The sequence below is a fragment of the Lycorma delicatula genome, chromosome 3 (genome assembly GCF_047948215.1).
Source record: "Lycorma delicatula isolate Av1 chromosome 3, ASM4794821v1, whole genome shotgun sequence".
NCBI lineage: Eukaryota > Metazoa > Arthropoda > Insecta > Hemiptera > Fulgoridae > Lycorma > Lycorma delicatula.
In genome coordinates, this window is record NC_134457.1 from 56,828,284 (window position 1) to 56,854,896 (window position 26,613).

At 33.1% G+C, this 26,613-nt stretch overlaps 1 protein-coding gene across 2 annotated transcripts in view; it reads right to left on the reverse strand.

The window, feature by feature from the left end:
* Positions 1-10,742: 10,742 nt before the first annotated feature.
* Positions 10,743-26,613, reverse strand: part of LOC142321616 (uncharacterized) — an 87,816-nt gene continuing 71,945 nt past the window's right edge. For both annotated transcript variants that reach the window (XM_075359855.1, XM_075359854.1), the window contains one exon: positions 10,743-11,434. The gene's annotated coding sequence lies outside the window, so the exon portion shown is untranslated. The remainder of the gene's footprint in view (positions 11,435-26,613) is intronic.

Genomic DNA, 26,613 nt, shown 5'->3' on the forward strand with positions numbered 1-26,613 from the left:
CTTTCCATCATTGACTTCCACACCCTACACCATCTGATATTTTACTTGATAACTTTAATAGTAAGTTTATGGGGCCAACAATCTTCATTTACGTTTAATATCTTTATAAATCATATTAAAAGTAAAATTAAATAAATTAATCTTATCGGTTTCCAAGTACATTACATAATTAGAAGTAGACTGCGGCAAACAGAATAACTTTTTAATAAAAAAACTTTAACAAAACCTCTAATTTATCAAACATATAATAACCCCAAACCTTTCCACCATATGTTACCACTGCTCTCGTTATCGCTTCAAAAACATCCCATTTACTTTTCACTGGTATTTCACTATTAGCCAAAAAACTGCTCCACATATTTTTTAAATTAAATTTGGCTACTGATACCTGTTCCCTTATGTGCTCTCCAAAAAACAGCAAAGAAGTGAAAGTAATGCCCAAGTATTTGTATCTATTGACCACCTCGATTTGCTCATTTCCCCAAAACCATTTTTCATGTCTCACTAACTGACCCCCTCTCCTGAAAACCATAATCTTTGTTTTCTCCAATTAATTATTAATCCCGATTGTTCTCAGTATTTTTTTAGCTTGTTAATGAAGCGTTCTTGGTGAGGACGCCACTAGTGTCAGATCATCAGCATACAACTATCCTTTAATATTAAGATCATTGATCAAATGCCCTCCCTAATGACATCCATAAGATCATTGATAAACAATGATAACAAACCAGGCAGTTTTAGCAGCCTTAAAACATCTTGTTTAAGCCACTAAATGTACTAAACCCTTCAGTTAAACCCTCAGAACACTACAAATATGCACATGTATTTTGATATAATTCTCCAATAACCCTGCAAAACCATTTCATATAATTTACATAAAAGCGCCGATTTATTGATGCTACCAATGGCAGGCCTAAAAATCAACAAACAGAGAGTACTCCTTACCACCCCTATTTCTAAGTTTCAAATTAATTAAAGTATGCAGATTAAATATATTGTCTATAGTAGAATAGCCTTTTATAAAACCAGCTTGATACTCATTTAAAATAATATTGTCTCCTAGCCACTTTATTAGCCTGTTTAATAAAATACCTGAAAATAGTTTTGCTATTGTGTTAATAAACGAAATACCACTACAATTCTTAACATCCAATAGATCTCCTTTTTTATGGATTGGGATTATAATTCCTTCTGAAAAATTACTGGCCATTTGACCAGTCTCTAAAATATTATTACAAAATTTAACAAATATTTTATTGAAATCTTCTGGTGCAGCTTTGTAAAATTCAAAGGGAACCCCAGCTGTAACCAGGGCTTTATTTTCTTTTGCTTCTGCAAGAGAGCATTTAATTCTACCTCATTGACTGGAGAGTCCAAAGTTTCGTCTGTCCTAAACGGTAACACATATGTGAACTGGGACAGCCCCCCTCCCATAGATATAGACAATAAAAATTCTGCACCCATTCACTTGCTGGAATTTCCCCCATACGTTTAAATCCCCTCTTTTTAAATATTTTAACTAGTTCCCAGAAGTCCTGTGAATCTTACCCCTTTAAAAAAAAATCAGATTTTTTTATTACAGAAACTACAATAATTCTTTCTTTCTTCCAAATAAATAAGGCGAATTTGTTCTGTATTAAACTGTCTGTATAAATTTAAACAAGCAAAACATTTTTTCCCAGGCTTAAGACAATCCCAGTCAAACCATCTCTGCTACCGGGTTGTTTAATATTTCCTCTATTTGTCAGACTTCCTCAGGCTGCCTGATAAATCATACCTACAACTTTTTCCCCATCCTGATCACTTTCCCCAGACAAAGCCACGTCCTGTGTTAAATTTTCCAATGCATGCTTGTATTTCTCTGTTTCTGCCGCAGACCACCTCAGCTTCAGTAACAGAGACAACAAACAATTATCATTTTTAAATGGTCGCTGCCATTGTACTCTCACCTGGGCATGTGATCTGAGAAATCTGCGGAAATAACTTGTTCTTAACAAACTTGTTAACTGTTCTTAACAACTTTGTTGATATGCAACATAAATCAACAACCAAACTTCCCATTTCCCCAATAAAAGTCCATCCATTCACCCTTCTCATTACACATAGATCAAATCTCTCAGGCAATTCAATCACTTTCCGTTCCCAAGTATTAACCACCTAATCCTTAGAACCTAATTGCATTTACATTCCATTCACTCTCCATTATTTCATCTGGCAGTACCTGTTGATCTCCTATTCTATTAAAATCCACTAACAGTACAAGTAACAATTTTCACCTTTGTTTTCCACAAAGCTCCATAATCTTCTAAAATCATTCTCCCACATCCCACTACTGTGTAAGTAAATTAGGAATTAAATAATTAAGTAATATAGGAATTAAGTAAATAAGAAATTATGTACAAACAGTAATCATCCCATTTTACTGTCATTGTTGTACCCCACAGCTTGGAAAATACTACAATTTAAACCCCACAAATTATATTTATAGGCTAGCATAATTCCACCTTAACACCTTCCTTAACCCGAAATTCTAACTGCTGGAATCGTTCAGCTTTCTCATTCCGCCAAAGTCTCACTCAAACAAACAATATCATACTTCTTTATAAATGAAAAAAGCTCATGCAACAACTTATTGCTGAGTCCCACTACATTATAACCTAGAATCTTAAGTATTTTATCTCTCCCCTTTCCTGACAGACAACCTCACATTACTGAACCTACCTGGTTTGTCCATTGATTTTTTTAACAATTTCCCCAAAGTCATAATTGAACATCTCCTACAATTATGCCATGCTGTCTTGCAATCCACACATCAACCGTCCCATCGATGTCCAAATAAATTTTTGACCCTCCACAATCAGCTGATCCACATTAATAGTCATATTCTTATTTAGCCTACCTCTTTAATAACTTCTCTTTGAATTACCACAAGCTTTCCCCTTTTTTTCCTAGTTTCCCAACAAAAGTCCCTGTGTACTATCATGCTAGTTCCTTTTAACCTCTTTGTGTTTTGTTAACACACACTCACATCGCTATCAAATGGCAAATGCGCAATAAAGGAAGCATTATCATTTTTTTACCAAGTGTGTGGGCTTGATTAATCACTACTTGTTGATCTATTTGTAACACATCCCTACAGAAGTCCCTCATAATCACACAGCAATCCGAATCAAAATTAAATCTCAGCCCTTTGAATATTAAATCATTATGGCATACCCGGTCTTCATAATTATCAAGCCAGCTCAAAATTTTGGCGTTTTCTTCCTTCAAAATCTGCAATTCTTTCAACAATCTATTTTCATCTGAGAGATCTTGAATTGCAGCCGATATACCCAAAACATCTTCTTTTGTTGCTAACTTGGCAAAGTTTTCATCGAAGAATTTCTTCATCACTGCTTCCAAGCCTTGAAGCAGATCTACATTTTCAAATCCAGGGATTCATTTTGCTGCTTGGTCCTCCTCATCAGGTGAATTAACTGGATGATCCTGTTTTCCTTTATGAGAATGCAGCATTACAAATTTATCCATAATTTAAACAAAAGTTGCAAAGAAACACTGACCACTTGGAACACAATTTAAAATATTATAAATATTTTACTTAACGATTTAATGTTTTATAAAATAAAAGAAAACTGATTTGACACAGGGACACAGGGAAGGTATCAGATTTAATAAAATATGCAGAAAATATTATTATTAACCATAAGCAAAACACAGTTAGTCATAACAATTCATGTATCAACAAGCATCGCTGACAAACGAGTGTATAACTGTATGTCCTTACTCCACCAAGGCTAGAACTCAACAACTCTTATGAGAAATATATTTCTTAGGTGAATAAAAAAATGATATTTTTAAATTCATCACTACATATTGACTTTGGTAACATTGTACTTTGATTGTTGGTTAGGATTCATAAGATGTTGGTTCATAATAATTCATAAAATTACTTTAACTCTGCAATCAGTTAATGTAAGTTAGGATTTGATTTTGGTGCCAAGCAATTTAACTGGTTCTCTTAAGACTGACTGCATATAATACTTGGTAACTAAGAAAACGGAGAACAATAGGTAACAAGTAAATAAAGAAAAATAAAAAATATTCTGGAGATAGAACATGTATAACTGTTCCAGAGATTAAAAATATGAGTATTAGCAATTTAGATATTATTATTCTACCCTTCAAAGATCACTGAAAGAAACATCTCATAGTATTCCTACAGAAAATATGCAACCAGTATTGAAGATACAAATAAGTATTGTTCTAAATAATATAAGTGCTGTCAAAGAGAGATCAAATTTGAGAAAAGTTTTGAGGTTAAAACTGGCTTAACATTGTAGTGTCCCATCACCTAATAACTGTTACATCAATACCACAACAACTATTTGGTGGGTGGGTTGGTTAACAGGTCAAAGTGGTGAACTCATCCCCAATTTCTAAAACCTTTTAACCCATTATTTACTACTGTCCTCTTTAGAGAAGAGCTTGATTTTTATTTTTATTTTTTTTATGATACCAGTAAATACAATTTAAAGCAGATTGTTTTAGTAAAAATAACACACTCTACGATTCACAAAACTACTTTTTTATACTTTTAATTATATTTTCATTTCAAAATGATCATTATGACTTTTTTTGTAATATTTTATTATTTTTTTTGCTTAAGTGAGATTTTTTTTTGCCACGTAAGCTTGAAGCTTGTGCTTGGGATATGGAAATGGAATTTTTAACATATGAAAAATGCCATGCCTGTCCAGGAATACAACATTACTTTACATTATGCCAGTTAACTTATAAAATAAAAATATATGAATGGCCCACATTACTTTACTACTACAACAAAATGTGATTCTTCAAATGAGGACAGTGGTAAGAAGTACTGTTGGGTTAATGCAATGTTTGACCATCACGGGGGCCACCGTAGAAAGTCATTTTGTATTACATTTTTGATAACTAGATTGTCTGCAGAGTCGATATGAATTACTTTTATTTACTGAATACAATCTGCAATACTTTGTAAGTAACAATAATATTTATCTTAGCTAAATAAAGTACCACAAGTTACACACTATTGGTCTCAGCAGGAAGACCTCTGGGTGCCACTGATTCAGAACTGTATGAGTCAAAATAGATTTACAAAAATTAAGCCTTACTTCTAATAATAATGAACTAAATTATGAAAATAAGAAAGAAACAGGTTTCAAAATTAGATCATTATTAGATCTTGTGAATAAATCTGTTTCACAATTTGAAGTATTCGAAGATAAATTGTCAGTTGATGAAATGATGGTGAAGTGTTTCAGTAAACATTCATTCCATTAAACATTCATTCCATTAAACAATTTATCAGAGGGAGACCAATTAGACAATTAAATTTTGCAGTGTGTATAGTGTAAGTGGCTATTTTTTTAATTTTGATTTATACTGTGGGAGGGAAAAAGAAAGCTTAGGAAATAAAATTCCACGAGGCTTGAATGTTGTTAAAAACTTGCTGATGTTTGTTGAAGATCCTCTGAGTTACGAAGTTTATTGTCATAATTTTTTCACATCTTTCAATCATATGTCAGAATTCAGAAACTTGGGCTTCTGAGGCACTGGAACAATACAAGATAATAGATTCATAAACTATCCTATCAAGCATTGAAAAATTTTAAAGAAAACAGATATGGAAACGTTTTGATAAAAACAATGAAATCTTTATTATCAAGTGGAATGATAACAGCATTGTGAAATAGTAGAAGTACTTAATTCAAATCATACAGAAGCTGATATCTGTATAATCTTTCATACAAAAATGTGCTCTTTAAAAAAGTCTGATGTATAAATAGATAGTGTTTACACAGATGTTTTCATATTTCTTTCAAGACAATTACATCATTTTGATTGTCAATAAAAAATCTGGATTTATTCAAGAAAAGTTAGGAAAGAACTGATATTAGGCAATACATTTGCTAAACATGTATCAAAAGAATTTCTGTAATGCATTGTCAGCTATCCACACCTTTAAGGGCTGCGATACTAATTCACAGTTTCACTTTATTGGAAAAAGTCCTTTCTGACTAGCAGTAAAAATGCACTTGACTAGATGTACAAAGGTCTAATGGTATTACATGAAGCCCCAGATAATGAACCATTGAATAATGCCCAGAAATTTCTGAAATTGGTTTATGATCCAAAAGATAAAAACAAAGATTGCTGCTCTATTAATGGTTTAAGAGACAACTTTGTAAATGATAAATGTAAAAATGTTGACAGACTTCCACCTTGTGAAGTGGAGCTTTACCAACATATATTAGATGTTCTTGGCAAGCTAATGAGTGGAATCATGCACATCTTGCAATCATTCCTTTAAAAATCCAACAGAAAGTGGTTGGGAAATAATTGCTAATAAACTTTGCTGTGTATTTCGAAGGTAATACAGCATTACAAATGTTACAAGAATTTTTTTGTTCACACAGAATGTCAAAGAAATCATGTACAGATGAAACTACTTGTTCTTGCATAAAAAAACAATCTAAAATGCTGTGAAATTGCTCAATGTTCAGGTACTTGTAATAACAAACCAATTGAATTTGAAAGTAATAAAGAATGTGAACTTGACTGTTTTGAAGAAGATTTGGAATAAGTATTTATTTAATTAGTTATAAGCTTTTAATGTACATGAAATGTTACTTTATATAATACGAATGATATTTTACATAATAGAAAACTTAGAAACTTTTTATTTATTTCTCACCCATATGACCACTTAATATATGACACAAAGATGATATAAAATATGCGAATTTCATTCATATACATTTTCACAGGCAAAATAAAAAAAGTAAAAAAAAAAACTGTTTTTAACTATAATAATAATTTAATATTATTAAAATATTATATTACTATTATTATCCAAATACATTTTTTACATCATGTTAATAATGAAACAAGTTGAACTTAAGAAAAAAATTATGTATACATAATTTTATACTATATGTATATAGTATATGTACATAATTTTGTTACATAATGTGTGCTTCTGCCTGCCACAGCCAACACAGGCAGTTTATATGAAAATTTTCTAAACCCTAAGAATTTCTATCTTACTCAAAAAAATTATTATATAATGTGGAAAAACAAATGTAGTTTTTCAAAGTTGAAGTTCTGAGCTTTCAAATGCCACTTATAGAATCTTGAAATATCATCTCATTCATATAAATTTTCAAGGTCAAAAAAGTAAAAAAAATATAAATTTTAATGTTTAAATACATTTTACGGCAAAATAATGGATTTTTCGAAAAGAAAAAAAAAGACAAGAATACTTTCATTTTTAAAATTACCAAATTATATAAAAAAAGGTGGTATAGAATTGAAAAAAAAGCTTTGAAGCTTTGTTGATGGCATTATAAAATTCTGAAAAAATAAACAGTCACACAGAACAAAGTAGAATGAAATAATGAGAAGGTTGGAATGAGAATGAAGAACTACTATAAGGAATGCACATAAGAATGGAAAAATACAACAGGCACAATTGTGAAAAAAATGAAGGGTTAGGAAAGATGAATAAAAAAAAACCTAAGGTGAAATAAAAAGAAGAAAAAATCTATGGTGATATCTAAGGTATAAAAAATAATCTTCACCTTTGATTTTGTGAGGAATATATAATCCATGAGGACTTTTAAATAAATGTACCAGAAGATGAATATGACTGTGAAAACAGCTGAAACGGTTTTATTTATGCATAAGAAGATAAAAATAACGAATTGAATAAATGCAAAATAGTTCTGTATAAAACATACTTTTCACACACATTATTTTTGTGTGAAAGAGACGTTGTCAACACAAATCATACAAACAGAAATAAAATACAAGCATGCAAGATGAAATTTGTGAAGAGAATCTTGGAAAAATCAAAACAGGGTGAGTAAAGAATTATGACATCAGAGAGAAGATTGAAATTAGGAATCAGCAGAGAAGGTAGAACATAATAGAGTGGATGGTTTGATATCCAACAGAAAGGGATAACCTAAAAGCATTTTTAACCTCTTCCTTTCTAAAAGTATCTTTAAACTGATAGTGGTATAAACACAACTAAAGACAAACCAGTAGGTGAATAAGTTATTGAAAGAAACTATTACATGAGATAAGATTTGATGGATGGTTATGGAAGAAGTGCAGAGAGACAGAAAATGAAGGTTCTTTGTCTGTTGCATAACCTGACCCAAGATAGACAAGATTTAGGGAGGAAAAAAAGAATCTTTTAATATTAAGCACAAATTTCAGAAGCAGTCTCTCATAATGAAAAAATTAAAATCAGAATTAGTAAGATAATAAATGAATGCTGGGTACAGTTTGTAGTTGTTGGCATTTAATATTAGTGGCAAATAAGTGAGTTCTGAAGAAAAAAAAGAGAAAATTAAACAACTTTCCCCCATTAATATTAAGGCATTACAATAAAAGTAATACATACAAATCTTTAGTTAAAAAGACTGGGGTTCCCTTGACCATTTTTTGACATCTTCAGTACAAAACTTATGTAATTAGATCTAGTATTAGATAAATACTTCACTATTTTTGCTACTTAATTACATTTCAAACCAATTTATTTGGTATTAGAATATGATAGCTTAAAAAACATTAACATTTGTACAATTTCTTTTTTCTCTCTTGACTTCACCTACATATAAGACGAATTTCGTTACTTTTAAATTTAACTAACATCACTGAAGGATAAATCTATGCTCACTGACTATACATATTGCTTACAGGGACCTGAGTAAACAAGATATTTCAATGTAATTGACAAAGACGTGAATTGGTCTAATCATGTTTTGGTTCTTGCTTCTAAATTATCATTCTCTTTGTTTTTAATCAAGAAATGTTCAGCTTTAAGTTACATAATGTTTCATTGTTCTTATTTAATTTTTTATGTGTTTCACATTGTTTTAGACATCTTATCAACAAAAACTAATAGATATCTATTGGAAAAAGAAATGAAAAGTGCCAATAGAATCTGAAGCTTTGGACTTTAATTTATTAATTGAAATTTTAATTTTTTAATTTATAAATTGTATATTAAATAATGATCTCTTAGTTCAGTTTCAAAATCATAATCATTTTACAAGTCAATAAAGAAGCAACCTTTTCTGTATTTTGAATGTCATATATTAGAACTTTTTTAAGAAAAAGCTACAATATATAGGGATTAATATTATCACAACTTCCTACAGAATTAAAAAAAAAAAAATTAATAATGATAAAAAAAAAATAAAGTTATCTTGATTTACATCAGTAACAATTTTAAATAAATTAATTTAAAAGACTATTAGATATTGGTTTTTGTTCATTTGATTACAAATTTTTAATTAATTTGTTTAATATTTAAAAGGCTATTAGATTTTTTTTATTTTAACAATATAAAATTAAAAATTTCAAAAAACCCCAAGATTAAAAAAAATAAAGTAAAAAATTAAAAATTTTAAAAGTTTATCACACTTATGGCTCAAAACCTTCAGGGGAACATCAAAATAATTCTTTTTTTTTCTTTTTTGTTTGTGGGTGAAAAAAGCCTGGGCGTTATCATCGCCTGGTAGATATTAGTAAAAGGGTAAAATAACTCCGAAATAATAAACTATACAAGGTGTAAACGTAATATTAATCATATAATAAAAATTTACTAAAACAAGCCAAGAAGGCAAAATAAAACTCAAAACCAATACCATAGATAAAGTTGATAAAATATAAAAGTTAAAATAATAGATTAAAGAAAGTATATAAAACTTACCTAACTCCGATGGGTTGTGCAAAAATCCCCTCCCCAGATAGTAAAATTAAATACATTGAATCAAAAACCAAATTGAAAATAAAGGTTAAAATTATTAAAAAAAACTCTCCTTACAGAAAAACATATATGAGCATTACTGCAAAGGATATTAAATCCTTTGCAGTAACCCGGTACTATGAAAAAAGAGAAACACCCGTTCCAAAATCCTGCTATCGTTGCACAAGATATCACGGATGTTTCTGGGTATATTAAACTGACGACGCAATGCCGCATAACATACGCCATAGTCCATGAGAATGTGGTGCATAGAAAAAATAATTCTGTGAAAGAACTAAATTGATAGCTACAATAGGTACTGAGAAACCGGTGAACGTATACCGCACAGGTGAAACACATAACCGTCATTTTATTTGCTTCGGTACGGTCATAAATTAAAAACTTACAATCAATAATGTATAAAATTCATTGCCATCTAAGTTAGTATGTGGGGGAATGTTTTGTGAAGGTTGAACAATCATTTTGATGTGGGGTTTTCATGTTTAACATTGAACATGTTTCTGTGTTGTCTTTGTCTGCCTTTTCAACTTGTTTTATTTTATAATGTTGTTTATATACAAATGGCTATATTTTTCAGTACCAAAAAAGAAAAGTAAATCAACTTTTACAATTAGTTCATGTTCACAGTATAATAACTGTATTAAAAAAAATCATTAAATCATAAGGCACTGACACATAAACACATCAAAAAATCATGGCGTTGTTTCTTTGCATATAAGAAGTACCCACACTTTCTTAATTAAGACTAGGATAATACTGTAGTTTAAATAAACACATAATCACAATCAAACAGAAACAATTAACATCTAAATTTTGATTAATAGAAAAAGAAGTTTTATTAAATTAACACAACAAAACTTGACAAAATGAACTATAAAGGATGAATCAATGCATTAAGAAAAAAGGCACCAGACATGTATTCCAATAAAGCAATATATAATAAAACGAACAAAAATTCTGCACAAATCTTGATCATGAAGTAGAATGATCTATCAGTACTTCTAAAAATTAATTTAAAACATATATATATATAAATCTCTTTTTAAAAATTTACTTACATCCAAATAAGTTACTCAAAATTATGCATTTCTACATTTAAACCAAACTCCACTAAAGAACAAAATTATGCATTTCTACATTTAAACCAAACTCCACTAAAGAACAGCTATTTATTCATCACATACAAAAATACTCAATAAAATGACATAGTAACAGATGTATGAGAACATCATTATTATACAAAATTGACATTCTTATAAGTTTGTCTAACAGAATACATATACAAATAATATATATACATGAACTTATACTAAAATAAAATTATAAAATACTTCTATTTAAAACTTAAACCATTAGTACTACAATTTCATTTTAAAACTAATACATTACTAAAATTCTTTTATATAAAAAAAAAACAATGTTTTAAAATGTTGTAAAGTTACTTACATATTTTACAAACTATACACAAGAAAATAGTTATTTATATATAAACTGACCCAATATGGGCAATAACAATAACTGAACAAAAAGTTACTATAGAAGCATAAAAATAGTACCATATGAAAAACATATTTACAAAATTTTACAATCATTTACGTAATATTTCTTGATCTGGAAAAAAAAGAAAAATCAAATTTAATTAAACTACCCTATTACCAAATAAAATTCAAAACAGTAAGAAAATGATATTGAGTATAATTTCACCAAATTAATTGTACTTTCAGCTCAATTATGCATTAAAAGAGTCATTTACAAAACAACAAAATTTCTAAATATACCATTATCTGAGGAAGAAAATATTGTACTCTGAAAGCTAAAAATGAACTTAACTAAACTTCTATTATTGTAATGTAATTAATGCTTGCTTCACTCACAATTGGAAGCAATTCCATCTACACAGGGGACTAAGCTGCCTGGACCCTGATGTTAGTTTTCCTCATGGTTATAAGAACATTAAATATTTGACAGGAATTCCATAAGAAAAAAATTAATCAATTTACACTGTATTTCTGTTGCCATGGTGACAGAAATATAATGAAATAAAAGGATTAATCTCTGTTTCTTCAATGAATATCTTTAATATCTTAACCCCCTCGGGGACCAGGGCCTCGATCTATGGCTAAAAACTTTCCCTGCGATAAGACAAATTATCCTGAAAATTTTTAATTAATTTTCCAGTTTGTTCTTGTGTGATGCTGTTGCAAACAAACTAACAGGCATATACATATAAGATATAAGACAAAAAAATTCTTAATTATCTTTTTAGCCTGTATATTTAACGATTTCTTTTTTTTTTAACTTTGATGCTAAACTATTCCATCAACTGTTATTTCTCTAATAATAATTTTGACTTTATGAACATCAACCGGAATGGTATTGGCTACTAACAAATGCTACATCAACCTTATAAACTGAAATCAATAATATTTCACTTTTAATAATTTGGTCAAGCTGTTGGAAAAAAAATAAATTAACAAACTTATTTTGTTCCAAAAAAAAAACAAGAGAACATACAGTACAATCGCACACTGACACTAAAATGTTTATTACAGGAAGCAATTCATTAATGGCTAAGATTGCTAGCATTTTATCCTTACTTCATTCACACTCTAATTTCCAGGTTGCTGTTTTCCCCAGAGAATCTAGGAGTTGCTAAATCATCACCCTGTAAAAGATGAAGTTTAACATCTTATTCAGGACATCCCAACCCCTGTAGGGGTAGACAACCATCTTGTGGCGATTCTGGTCACCACACCACCCCCTCCATTCATAGTCCTGATGGGCTTTACTGGAGGTCATCTTATTGAACCTCTAAACTGATTACATATTACAGTCATCAGCTAGGCCTCAGATGGGATGTCACCAATGTATATGCATCACTAGACATTTGCATTAGTGATTATTTCACAACCTTTGCCTTCACTGCAGGCTTCTTTCAGACATCTTCTCTCTTTTGTCCTACATCGTAGCCCTCAGAACTAACTACATGAGCTCGCGGAAGCGTAAACCCTACGCCTATTCCAAGTACTTTAGTTACCCAAAACAAGCTAAGAATGACTATTAAATGTCATAACTTCCATATAACAAGTCTAATTCAGTTTAAACTTCATACCATACAAGATAGTTGATCACAACTATGGTAATTTAGACCTGATTCTGCCCTTAGGTTAAATAAATTCTAATGAAAATAAATCAACTTTAACTGGACTTCTTGTCTGGTCTGCCAGGAGTGAGGACAGACATACCACCTTCCAATCACAGCTCCATCATAGAGTCCTGCATGAGATTTACTTTATCCCTGGTCTACTAAGGAGGGCAAGGTTAATTCCTTTATTCTCCCAATTTTCAGCTCCAACACAGGGTTCCCTACAATTAATAGCAATTCAGTTCATTCTCGGGAGTTTGGACATATCATCCTCCCAATCACAATACTGTCACATGTTTACTTTAAAACAAATTATCTAACTGGGAATGTCAAATGACTTCAGCCAATAAAGCACCCAGACGGGTCCCTAGCCACCTGGGGTACTACACTAACAGAATCAAACCTCCTTCAGCTGTTCTTTGCAGGGCAAAAACCTAAGGAAGCCAGTTACTACTATTAACCATTCCCTATGGGTTTTTCAGAATCTTATTCAGGACATCCTGATCCAAAAGGGGAAGATCTCGTCATGTGATGATTCTGGTTGCCATGCCACCTCCTCCGTACCTAGTCCTGAATGGGTTTTACCGGAAATCATTCTAAACCCACAGATTGAATAACATCTTTCAGTTAACAGCTTGGCCTCCGTCAAGATGCCACCGATGTAAACCAAAAACAGACTACTCAGAAATGAGTAGAAAAAAATAATTAAATTTTGAGCTATAATCCTACCAACGAAATAAAATGAACATCAAGAAATAATACAACAAAAACAAAACTACACAGCATCTATCTTGGTGACAAGAGAACGCCGAAGAGGTCTCTAAACATCTGGGTAATTGGAACTCACCATAATACACGGCCTCCACAACTCACTGAAGAACCAAATATTTCATGAAGTTCTCTACAATTGACCAATCAGCCTGGCTTTTCCAGTTAACATTTAAATCTAGAGTAGACCCAATACTCCTGAGCTGTCTCACAACCTTTAATCAATTGTCTTTTATCATATCGATGAAAGAAATATAAAATATGAAAGGCATCATATATATATGCCATACCATGGATACAAACCAAATCAGCCAGGCTGAAACAAGCCAATCTATCCCTAAAAGCATCATGGCATCATAGCCTGAAAGAAACCGAAATATATACTTGTTAGGAGATATCCAAGAGGCACCCCACAGACTCCTCATATCAGGGAAGAGAACATGCGTGTAATGTCCATCAGCTGTCTCATCCCAACTAGTCACACAACTGAAATCCATTATTCACAATCTCTCTAATTCTAGCAGAAATTAGCTGATCCAACTTAGCACAAGGAAGGGGGTTGTGGTGACCAGAACATCATTAGGCGGATGTCTTCCCCTACAGGGTTGGATGACTTTTTCTTTCTTTTTCCTGTTTAGCCTCCGATACCAACCATTTACATAATACTTCAGAGGATGATATGTATGAGTTGAATGAAGTGTAGTCTTGTACATTCTTAGTTTGATCATACCTGAGATGTGTAGTTAATTGAAACCCAACCACCAAAGAACACCGGTATCCACGATCTAGTATTCAAGTCCGTGTAAAAATAGCTGGCTTTACTAGGACATGAACGCTGGAACTCTCGACTTCCAAATCAGCTGATTTGGGAAGACGCGTTCACCACTACACCAACCTGGTGGGTTAGGGTTGGATGACTGGATGATCCCAACTTAGCAAAGCGTGCTTAGTTTCACTAAGGAAACTAGAACTAGGCGACTAGGTCTATAGACAACTCCCGTTCACACCCAACAGAGCAATGAACAGGGGGGGGGATGTGGTGGCCGGAATGTCACTAGGCTAGGGTGTCTTCCCCTACGGGGTTGGATGACCACAAGTTAGCAAAGCGTAAGCTAAGTTTCACTAAGGGAAGTAGGACTAAATTTTGTTGTTGCGATCAACATGTTTGGTGGTATGTTGCCTGGTAATTTTGCATCGAATTACAAGACATTCACGAAATTGACTCATAATAAGTAGAACTAGGCGCAGAGTTCACGCTTCTGCGAGCTCGGCTAGCTAGTTCAGAGGGAAACAATGTAGGATATTCAAGATCTCCAGATGAGACCTACAGCGAAGGCAATAAGCTGAGTTATTAAATCATCTATGCAAATGGCTCAGTAGACATTTGCATCAGTGACATCCCAACGAGGCCAGGCTTATTACTGAGATGTAAAAAGTCAGAGGGCTATAGACGACTCCTGTTAAAATCCAACAGGGCTGTGAACAGGGGGGGGGGGCCGGAATGTCACTAGGCTAGGGTGTCTTCCCTTATGGGTTGGATGACCCAACTTAGCGAAATAGTGTTGTTGACGCTCAAGCACACGAACATCAATAGGCTTTACTCCAGCAATCACCAGGAGAGAAATTGCAATCACCTCTTGATAAATTGTATGGCAACCACCTGTCACTGTTAACAGCAAAAGGTGCTGGGCCCTCAACAAAAAGATATTTTAAATTTTAGCCTATCCGCCCAAACAGGTCCAGTGTACAATTTAATTGCCTCACACACACCCTTATAGAGGATACTCATGGTTTTAAAATTCAGACCCCAATCCGGATGGGATGTATGCCTACTAAGAGGCTCCCTACTATACTCTATGAAAATTATGTAGAACTGCAGTTGCTGACTGTAAGTCATAAAACCAAAACACACAGCAAGCATGTTCTGTAATCAGTAAATGTATCCATTCTTAACAACACTGGGGACAGCCCTGGTAGCCGAATTCAGTACTAATGAACTACATTAAACTAAACATTTTATATTTTGCTATGAGACCTCAACCGAATCTGTAAGTTATCTAATTAAATTGTCGTATACTTTTAAAGTTGTGAAGTCCTTTTTGAACCACCTGGTGTATATATAATATTTTTCTATTATATTTAATTTTACGACACCTTTATTAATTTCTAGTATTTGTAAATTTCTGTTAACATCAGAAATATAATGTTTACTGTTTATTAGATAAAGCTAATTTATATTTCTATAATGTTCAAGAAATCTAGTTTTAAATCTATTTGTTTTTCCTATATAAATACAATCACAATCAGTACATTTAATTTTATAAATTCCACACAGACTGTTCATTTTATTATTATTAGTTTTTTAAAATATTTTATTATGTGTTATTCGTTTTGTATGTTGGTTTAAATATTTCTTCATTGTAATTTTTAGTAATGTTTTCAATGATATTATTAGTGTATAAATATATTAAGTAACTTTTTTCACTTTTTGTTTCTTATTATGTATTGGTTGTAAGGCAGTTATTTTGTTATTGTATTTTGATAGTTGTTTTTTATAAATACTATTAATCATATTTGTATATACGTTAATTTTATGAGAAAAAGGGTGATTTGATTTTTTATAAATATTATATTATTAAGATGTAGGTTTTCTATATACTGATTTTCAATTTGGATGTCTATGTTTATTTCGATATTGATATAAATAATTTAGCATTCTGTTATCTATTTCAAACGTGAATTTTAAATTTTCATTAAAGAATTTAATTTATTTAATATTATTAGTTGTTTATTGTTTATTACCAGGTTATACAGGGTATGGCATATAAACCTGACGATTTTTGAGGGATAATAAATAAACTGTGTTTTGTACTATTAAAACATTTAATATATCAAATTAAAGATCAATTTACAGTGAATTATTTACATAGATTTTTTTTATTTGAATATTATGTCGTCCAAATGTTTTCCATTACTCCTCACACACTCACAACTCATTCTAAAATTTGACATTGCTCACTCAATCATCACTTATGGAACTGCTTCAATTTCTCATTGAATGGCCTCCTTGAGTTCTGCAATTGACTGTGGTCAACTACTGAAGACTTTATGTTTGAGATACCCCCACAGAAAAAAATCACAAACAGCCAGATCAGGTGAACATGCTGGCCAAGGAATGTCGCCAAATTGGGAAATCAAACGTCCAGGAAAGGTTTCTCGCAGAACATCCATTGCAATTCTCGCGTATGGGCGGTGGCACCATCCTGTTGAAACCAAATTTAATGTCCTTGAAAGTCATTCAGTTTCGGTTGCAGAAATTCATTCAACATGTTTACGTATCGATGAGATGTTACTGTTACTCTGCGATTTAACTCCTCAAAAAAATATGGGCCAATTATGCCAAACTTTGAAACCGCACACTACACTGTAACATATTGACTGTGAAGTGGTTTTTCAAGAATTTGCCGTGGATTATGCGAATCCCAATAACGGTAATTTTGTTTATTCACAAATCCTGACAGATGAAAATGTGCCTTGTCACTTAAAAGAAAAATGGCATGCTGGTGGACATTTTCGAGGATGACCTCGCAAGTTGCTTTGCGAGATGCCCAATCATTTGCATTAAGTTGCTGCACTAACATCATCTTATACGGATGGAATTTCAGGTCGGCATGAAGAATTCGTTGTACACTTCGATCAGAAATGGCTAGCTCAGCAGCATGTTTCGCTGCTGAACATCGTGGAGACCGCGTAACAGCTAACCTTACAGTGTTAATGTTTTCAGGCGTTCTCACAGTCCATTTTCGTCCTGTTGGTTTCATTTTTAAAGCAGACGATGTGTTCCTAAAATTCTACACCCATAACAATATCGTATTCCTACTAGGAACAGACGTGTGTCGTTTTAAATTGAAATGTTTGCGAAATAAATGCTGTGTTACAATAACCGAGATTATTTTTAAAATAGGCTTCAATCACAAACGCTCGTTGTTCACCCGACCACGACATACTGGCTACTGAAATAGCATGAATAGACCTGTTGATGTACAACACTCCCGCCTTCTCATTGACAGTGGTGCCAACATAGCAATTACTACAAAATCGTTAGATTTATATGCCGGACCCTGTATATAATGAGAATATCAACATATCATGTCCATATTAAAACTTTACGTGTATGAGTGATGTCAAGTAATAATTTACTCTTAAAATCCTGTAAATATATTTCTGACATAATTGTTGATAGTGGAAATCCCATAGGTAAAGTATTTTTTGTGTATAATATCTGTGATTAAATTAAAAATAGTTTTGTGGACATATATTTCTTATAATAATGATGACATCTTTAATAAATGTTGTATTTTCTTAGTTACTTTTTAATTTATTTTTTAGTATTTTTATGGTATGGTCTATAGGTATGCTATGTTTCCTGAAACATGTATCTTAGCACAACTGTTAGTTCATAATTAGCCATTCCGGTGCATTTATTTACATATTAACTATTTCATTTATTTACTAATTCATAACCATTTTTTATATTAAATGTATAAATTCAATTTTTCCTCCTCTATGAATCATGAGACCTTGCCGTTGGTGAGGGGGCTTGAGTGCTCAGGGATACAGAGTAGCTGGACCGAAGGTGCAACCATATGGGAGAGGTATCTGTTGAGAGCCAGACTAAGGAATGATTCCTGAAAGAGGGCAGCAGCTCTTTCAGTAGTTGTTAGGGGCGTGAGTCACAATGACTTAAACGGCCATATCAACATCACCCAGTCCTCTGAGTACTGCGCAGCTGAAAGCAATGGAAAACTAGAGCTATTTTTTTTTCCCAGAAAATGTGGCTCTCTGCATTTTCACATATACAATAATCGAGGCGCCTTCCTTGGTAAAATATTCCGGAGGTAAAATAGTCCCCCGTTCGGATCTCCGGGTGGGGACTACTAAGGAAGGGGTCACCAGAAAACTAAAAAATAACATTCTACGAGTCGGAGCGTGGAATGTTAGAAGCTTAAATAAGGTTGGTAGGCTAGAAAATTTAAAAAGGGAAATGGATAGGGTGAATGTGGATATAGTAGGAATTAGTGAGGTTCGGTGGGTAGAGGAAGGCGACTTTTGGTCAGTGACTTTAGAGTAATTAATTCAGCGTCAAATAATGGGCAGGCAGGAGTAGGTTTCGTGATGAACAAGAAGATAGAGAGGAGAGTGGAGTATTTCAAGACGCATAGCGATAGAATCATTGTAATAAGGATAAAATCAAAACCTAAACCAACAACGATTGTTAACGTCTACATGCCTAGAAGTGCCCATGATGATGATGAGGTAGAGTGTGTATACGAAGAGATTGATGAAGCAATTAAACACATAAAAGGAGATGAAAATTTAATAATAGTTGGAGATTGGAATGCAAGCATTGGAAAAGGCAAGGAAGGAAATATAGTGGGTGAATACGGGCTGGGCAAAAGGAATGAAAGAGGGGACCGACTTATAGAGTTTTGCACAAAGTAAAATTTAGTAATTGCCAACACCCAATTTAAAAATCATAATAGAAGAATATACACTTGGAAAAAGCCAGGTGATACTACAAGGTATCAGATAGATTATATCATGGTTAAGCAAAGATTTAGAAATCAACTCGTTGACTGCAAAACTTACCCTGGAGCAGACATTGATAGCGACCATAATTTGGTGATAATGAAATGCAGATTGGGGTTTAAAAACCTGAAGAAAAGGTGTCAGATGAATCGGTGGAATTTAGAGAAGCTTGAGGAAGAGGAGGTAAAGAAGATTTTTGAGGAGGACATTGCAAGAGGTCTGAGAAAAAAAGATAAGGTAGAAAATATAGAAGAAGAATGGGAGAATGATAAAAAGGAAATTCTTAAATCAGCAGAAGCAAACTTAGGCGGAATAAAGAGAACTGGTAGAAAACCTTGGGTTTCACACGATATATTGCAGCTGATGGATGAACGTAGAAAATATAAGAATGCTAGTGATGAAGAAAGTAAAAGGAACTATCGGCATTTAAGAAATGCTATAAACAGGAAGTGCAAACTGGCGAAAGAAGAGTGGATTAAAGAAAAGTGTTCGGAAGTGGAAAGAGAAATGAACATTGGTAAAATAGACGGAGCATACAGGAAAGTTAAGGAAACTTTTGGGGTACATAAATTAAAATCTAATAATGTGTTAAACAAAGATGGTACACCAATATATAATACGAAAGGTAAAGTCGATAGATGGGTGGAATATATTGAAGAGTTATACGGAGGAAATGAATTAGAAAATGGTGTTATAGAAGAAGAAGAGGAAGTTGAGGATGAAACGGGAGAAACAATACTGAGATCTGAATTTAAGAGAGCGTTAAAAGATTTAAATGGCAGAAAGGCTCCTGAAATAGACGGAATACCTGTAGAATTACTGCGCAGTGCAGGTGAGGAAGCGATTGATAGATTATACAAACTGGTGTGTAATATTTATGAAAAAGGGGAATTTCCGTCAGACTTTAAAAAAAGTTATAGTCATGATACCAAAGAAAGCAGGGGCAGATAAATGTGAAGAATACACAACAATTAGTTTAACTAGTCATGCATCAAAAATCTTAACTAGAATTCTATACAGAAGAATTGAGAGGAGAGTGGAGGAAGTGTTAGGAGAAGACCAATTTGGTTTCAGGAAAAGTATAGGGACAAGGGAAGCAATTTTAGGCCTCAGATTAATAGTAGAAGGAAGATTAAAGAAAAACAAACCAACATACTTGGCATTTATAGACCTAGAAAAGGCATTCGATAACGTAGACTGGAATAAAATGTTCAGCATTTTAAAAAAATTAGGGTTCAAATACAGAGATAGAAGAACAATTGCTAACATGTACAGGAACCAAACAGCAACAGTAACAATTGAAGAACATAAGAAAGAAGCCGTAATAAGAAAGGGAGTCCGACAAGGATGTTCCCTATCTCCGTTACTTTTTAATCTTTACATGGAACTAGCAGTTAATGATGTTAAAGAACAATTTAGATTCGGAGTAACAGTACAAGGTGAAAAGATAAAGATGCTATGATTTGCTGATGATATAGTAATTCTAGCCGAGAGTAAAAAGGATTTAGAAGAAACAATGAACGGCATAGATGAAGTCCTACGCAAGAACTATCACATGAAAATAAACAAGAACTAAACAAAAGTAATGAAATGTAGTAGAAATAACAAAGATGGACCACAGAATGTGAAAATAGGAGGAGAAAAGATTATGGAGGTAGAAGAATTTTGTTATTTGGGAAGTAGAATTACTAAAGATGGATGAAGCAGAAGCGATATAAAATGCAGAATAGCACAAGCTAAACGAGCCTTCAGTAAGAAATATAATCTGTTTACATCAAAAATTAATTTAAATGTCAGGAAAAGATTTTTAAAAGTGTATGTTTGGAGTGTCGCTCTATATGGAAGTGAAACTTGGACAATCGGAGTATCTGAGAAGAAAAGATTAGAAGCTTTTGAAATGCGGTGCTATAGGAGAATGTTAAAAATCAAATGGGTGGATAAAGTGACAAATGAAGAGGTATTGCGGCAAATAGATGAAGAAAGAAGCATTTGGAAAAATATAGTTAAAAGAAGAGACAGACTTATAGGCCACATACTAAGGCATCCTGGAATAGTAGCTTTAATATTGGAAGGACAGGTAGAAGGGAAAAATTGTGTAGGCAGGCCACGTTTGGAATATGTAAAACAAATTGTTAGAGATGTAGGATGTAGAAGGTATACTGAAATGAAACGACTAGCACTAGATAGGGAATCTTGGAGAGCTGCATCAAACCAGTCAAATGACTGAAGACAAAAAAAAAAAATTCAATTTATTCCTACGAATTTTATCTATTATTCTGACTGTAATATAACAAGGGGAAGATTTAAAATTGATTAAAGGTCAGATTGGGATGTTTAATTTATACAATTTGGTAGTCCAGTTAAATAATGGGCAAATGTTTCAAAAGGGTATAATCTAGAATGAGATTTTAAATCTTTATTATAATTAAACATTTTTCTGAATTTTTTTATTAAACTTTTGGTTACTTTTAGAAATTTGTTAGCTGGGTCATTAATTTTCTCAAATTTATTTCAACAATATAATGTTTCATTAGTTATTATATTTTTTGACAGACATGAAAACCAGTGTATTTGTTTTATCTGATTTTACTATTAAAAAAATTGTTTGCAAATAATTTTTCTCTTAATTGGTAAATTATTTGTTTATTGATAAATAATTTATTAGTAATTTTTAATTTTTTGGTTATTGTAGCTGATAATTTTATGTAATTGTTGCTTATCTGTAGGATATTTTAAAAGAATTTATTTTAACACCAACAACAATGTTCTTAATAATGCAATTTTATTATTATAATCTATGTTGAATTTAAATACACTGGTAATATTAATTTTTCATTATCATTAAAATTGATATTTGTAAGTTTAAAAATTTATTAATTATGTCATTATCCAATTTTTTTTGGGAAGTGTATAAAATTAGGTTTATAAGCTTAATTTTATTGAAATTATTATAATTAACAAAATGTTTCTGATTAATAAATTCTGCATCATAATTACTTGTATTGCTATTTTTAGTTTTGATTAAATTATCAATTTTGGGTTATATTTATGTTTTACTAGATTAATTTCAATTAAATTCCTTATGTAATCAAAAATATGTGGTCCTAACCTATTTTGTAATTTTAAAAGTGTATTATACAATTCAATGTTTATACACTTTCTCTTACAGTAATCTTGTTTAATCTCTAACTTTTGCCAATAGCTTTATTTTTCTAAGTGCTGGGTAGTTTCACAGGGATTTCCTTTTTTCAGCATTAACTCCCTTCCCATTCCTTCCTTGTTCAAATCATATGTTTCTTGATGTTTTGGGTCATACTATATCTTTTGGTGAGGTAACCCAAATTTTCTTACTCACTTTTGAATCATTACATTTTATCTCCTCCACACCCCCCCTCACCAATAAGGACACCCCAACTTAGTTGAATGGGTATTCTTTGGACTCGGGATTTGGTTTCCAACAAAGTCCAGATGATAATTTGGCATGGAGCCCAAACAGAATCCAGAGGCGACCAGAGAAATGGAAGTAGGGATATTTTTAAATGGAGTCAGAAGACAACAGTTCATGAACAACTACAGCATCGAGCATGATGAATATATCAGTCATGACGTCAGGTGCGGAGCAAGTTTGTGAAAGGTCGATAAAGAGGAAGCTTGAGATGAGAGAGAGCAGTACTGATGGGGACATTACTGAAGGGTCTGATATGGACCATTTAATGAAAGCTATACTGAGACTGGTGAGTTTCTGCAGAAAACATATAATATAAAGAAAAAAATTAAGGAGTGTGCATTGCTGGTTTATGACAGGGCAAGGGATGTTGAATTCGTCGTGAACCAGCTCTATGAGTTGTCACAAGCAAAACTGACAAGCAACAAGTGCATGCAAACCCTGTGAGTTGAGGGGTAAATGAAATTGAATTAGCACTGCAAAATGGTGTTGATGAGAACTCATTTTTCAGTCTGGTCTCTAGAAGGTGGCCAAAGCACTTGTACAAATTCATGGAGCTGGTGGTGAGGAAGCTAGAGAACTGCGATCTGGGAGAGTTCATAATCTTTGATATAGCAAGGAGTCTTGAAGTTGGGACTCAAACGAGAGCAAATATGAAGATCCCTTGGCTGAAGAGCTTTGTCGTGACAAGAAGATCCGGGCTGGGCAGGTCCTGGTTGAAAGGTCACCTGCAGGAGTTCTTGCAGGGCAAGAACTTGCCTCTTGCAGAGGCAAGGTGTGAAACAACATGTAATTGTGGTCGACTCCAACCTAGGAGGAAAACAAGTAATGAAGGACCTTGTGCAGGCGGTTGCTAAAGTGTTGAATGCAGATAAGGTAGTCTGTTTTGAGGGTCTTGCAGACAAAACAGGTCAGTCCATGCAATGGGTCATCGAGTACTATAGGTAGAGGAACACAACAAGTTTTCGGTGAGTCTGGATAAAACCCCAGATTCAACCAAGGGAGGTAGGACAAAGTCAAAAGTTGGGAAGCCAGTGAGCGTCCCAACTTTTGAGAGTACACTTGTACGCTGACCTTTTAAAAGTCAAATTCAGTCTATCTAAAGACACAGAAGGGATACTCTCCGCTAGGAAAAGAGGACTTTGTGATTAGAGTAAACTGGAAGGGCAACTGCTGGAGAAGGTTCAGCAGGAAATTACATAAGGGATTGGATATAGCAATAGGAGGGAGACTGGGAAGGAAGGTCCACCTCCTCCTGAAGAATGTTGACGAGCTCACAACCACGGCCGAGCTAGAGAAAAATCTGTAGCATGTTCTGGGCAAAAGTGGTCTCCACCAGGCAAACATATGGACAACCAAGGTTGTGACTGTGGCCGTACTAATTAGTCATGTCGACAAGTTGTTGAAGGAGTTTGGATCAGGATAGGATGGGTGGCCTGTAAAGTTGTGGAAGAAAGTTGCTTCAGGTGTTGGGCATATGGTTATCATGCAGCTAGCTGTAAGGCCCGTGACCTTTTCTTTTTCCTGTTTAGTCTTTGGTAATTACCGTTCAGGTATTTCAGAGGATGATATGCATGTAAATGAAGTGTGGTCTTGTACAGTCTCAGTTCAACCATTCCTGAGATGTGTGGTTAATTGAAATCCAACCACCAAAGAAGACCAGTGTCCACGATCTAGTTTAAACTTGTAAAAAAGTAACCCATTACTAGGACTTGAACGCTGGAACTCTCAACTTCCAAATCAGCTGATTTGGGAATTAAAGGCCCTGATCAGACCAAACTATGCTTCAACTGTGGCAAGGTGGGACACCTAAGGAAGGACTGTGGTCAGGGGACTTTCTATCTGGTGTGTAAGATTGAGGGGGCTCACCCAGGTCATTGTCTGCCAATGACTCCCAGGAAACGCTGGACACTTGTGCTTGGAGGCTAGCTGTCGGAGTGCCTGCATCAATCACTTGGGAACCATGTTCATGCCCTATGATTAGGTCCAGTTTCAATATGATAAAGGGGGAGATTTTTTTAGTCGGTAAGGCCCAACTGTCTATTGTAGGTGGATGATAGCTAGTAGAGCTTTCCCCTCTTCCTCAGAAAAAAAATTTTTTTTTAAGATTCATAAGACTGAAGAGTCTTATAAAATCAGCAACAGATAGTGGAACTTATATAATAAATTAATACAAAATTTTCATTATAATATCACAGTAACGTAACAAACATTAACACCATGTGCATGACTTATTTTAGTATTTTATTAATTTTTAATCTTTTTAATAAGCAGTTTAATTTTAAAAATTCAATCATTACTCAGGCTCCCTTGAAAAGTACCTTCATGATAAAATACCTTAATATTCTGTACTAGATTAAAAAAATTTACTTTTGTAAATTTGTTTTGAAACTCATCAACTCATATACAATTACGTTAAGAACATTTTTCACGAACAAAAAAAAACTTTTTTATTGATTTTCCTAACTGTAACTTTATGATAAATTATTATATGAAGATGATAAAAACCATTTTTAAGCTTGAAGTTTCTAATAGAGAGTCCCTTCAGAAGCTTAAATTCTTAGTTGCTTTAATTTTTTTGGGAAGTGTAGTAGTAATTATTTATTTTATTTTAGGGAGACAGAAGACGAAGCAACCAGATAAAAGTAGTAGTGAAAGTGATACCAGCAGAGAAGTAAAACCGAAGCAAAATGCTGGTGAACAATCAAGTGAATCTTCGCTAGCACCTGGTTCTGGTGTACAGAATCAAATGGATTTTGATACAAATGGATGCAGATTCAAATGGGACACTGGCTTAAATGTTCGTTTAGTGTAAACTCATCTCAAAAATTGGAAGTTTTAAAAAACTGTTGGTCACTGACTCCAAATTATAACTTTGCTAAGGATGCTGTGCAATTAAAAAAAAATTCAAATACAGCTGGTTGGCAGATTATGCTCCTTGGTTGACGTATTCAAAGAAATTAAAGGGCGCGTTGTGCATTTACTGCGTGGTTTCCACCAACAAATATGCAAGGGGTTTTGGGTTCTTTCATAGTGAGGCCCTTTACTTGCGCTACAAAGACATGCATGAATTAGCAATATCTTACACATCATCTCAGTGGTACAAATCAGCAGCCACAGCAGCAAAATGTTTTGCTGAAAATATACCCGTGTGGTTACAGCTGATTTCTGTCCACCAACAAGAAATCGAAGCCAATAAGAAAACTGTTGCATCAATAATTTTGACTGTGATGTTTTGTGGTACAAATGATCTACCTTTGAGTGGTAAAGAAAATCATGAAGGTGTTTATGAAAACTTGATCAAACACAAAATTGACACTAGTGACCACATTTTAAAAAAGAACATAGAAAAGGGCACAAAAAATGCCACTTACTTGTCACCACAAATTCAAAATTAAATAATTGGCCTATGTAGCGATTACATTAGACAACCACCAACAAGAAATCGAAGCCAATAAGAAAACTGTTGCATCAATAATTTTGACTGTGATGTTTTGTGGTACAAATGATTGTCTGCCATTCTGGCAGACAATAGTAGTGACATATCAGGGAAAGAGCAACTTTCCATTGGGGTTTTTGATGAAGAAAAGGAATTTTATGTTTTGTAGAATTGACTGACATGGATGCAAAATCTGTTGCATCTGCAATTAACAACTTTGTAGAGAAGGTAGGCCTTGTTCTAGACAGGTGCATCAGACAAGGATATGATGGGTGTTCGAGTGTGGCAGGAAAAGATGGTAGTGTCCAGAAAATTATTCGAGAAAAGTATAAAGTATAAGTATAAAGTCTCAATTATCACAACTCAAATGTAATTTTTACTTGCATTAACTGAAGTAAATTCAA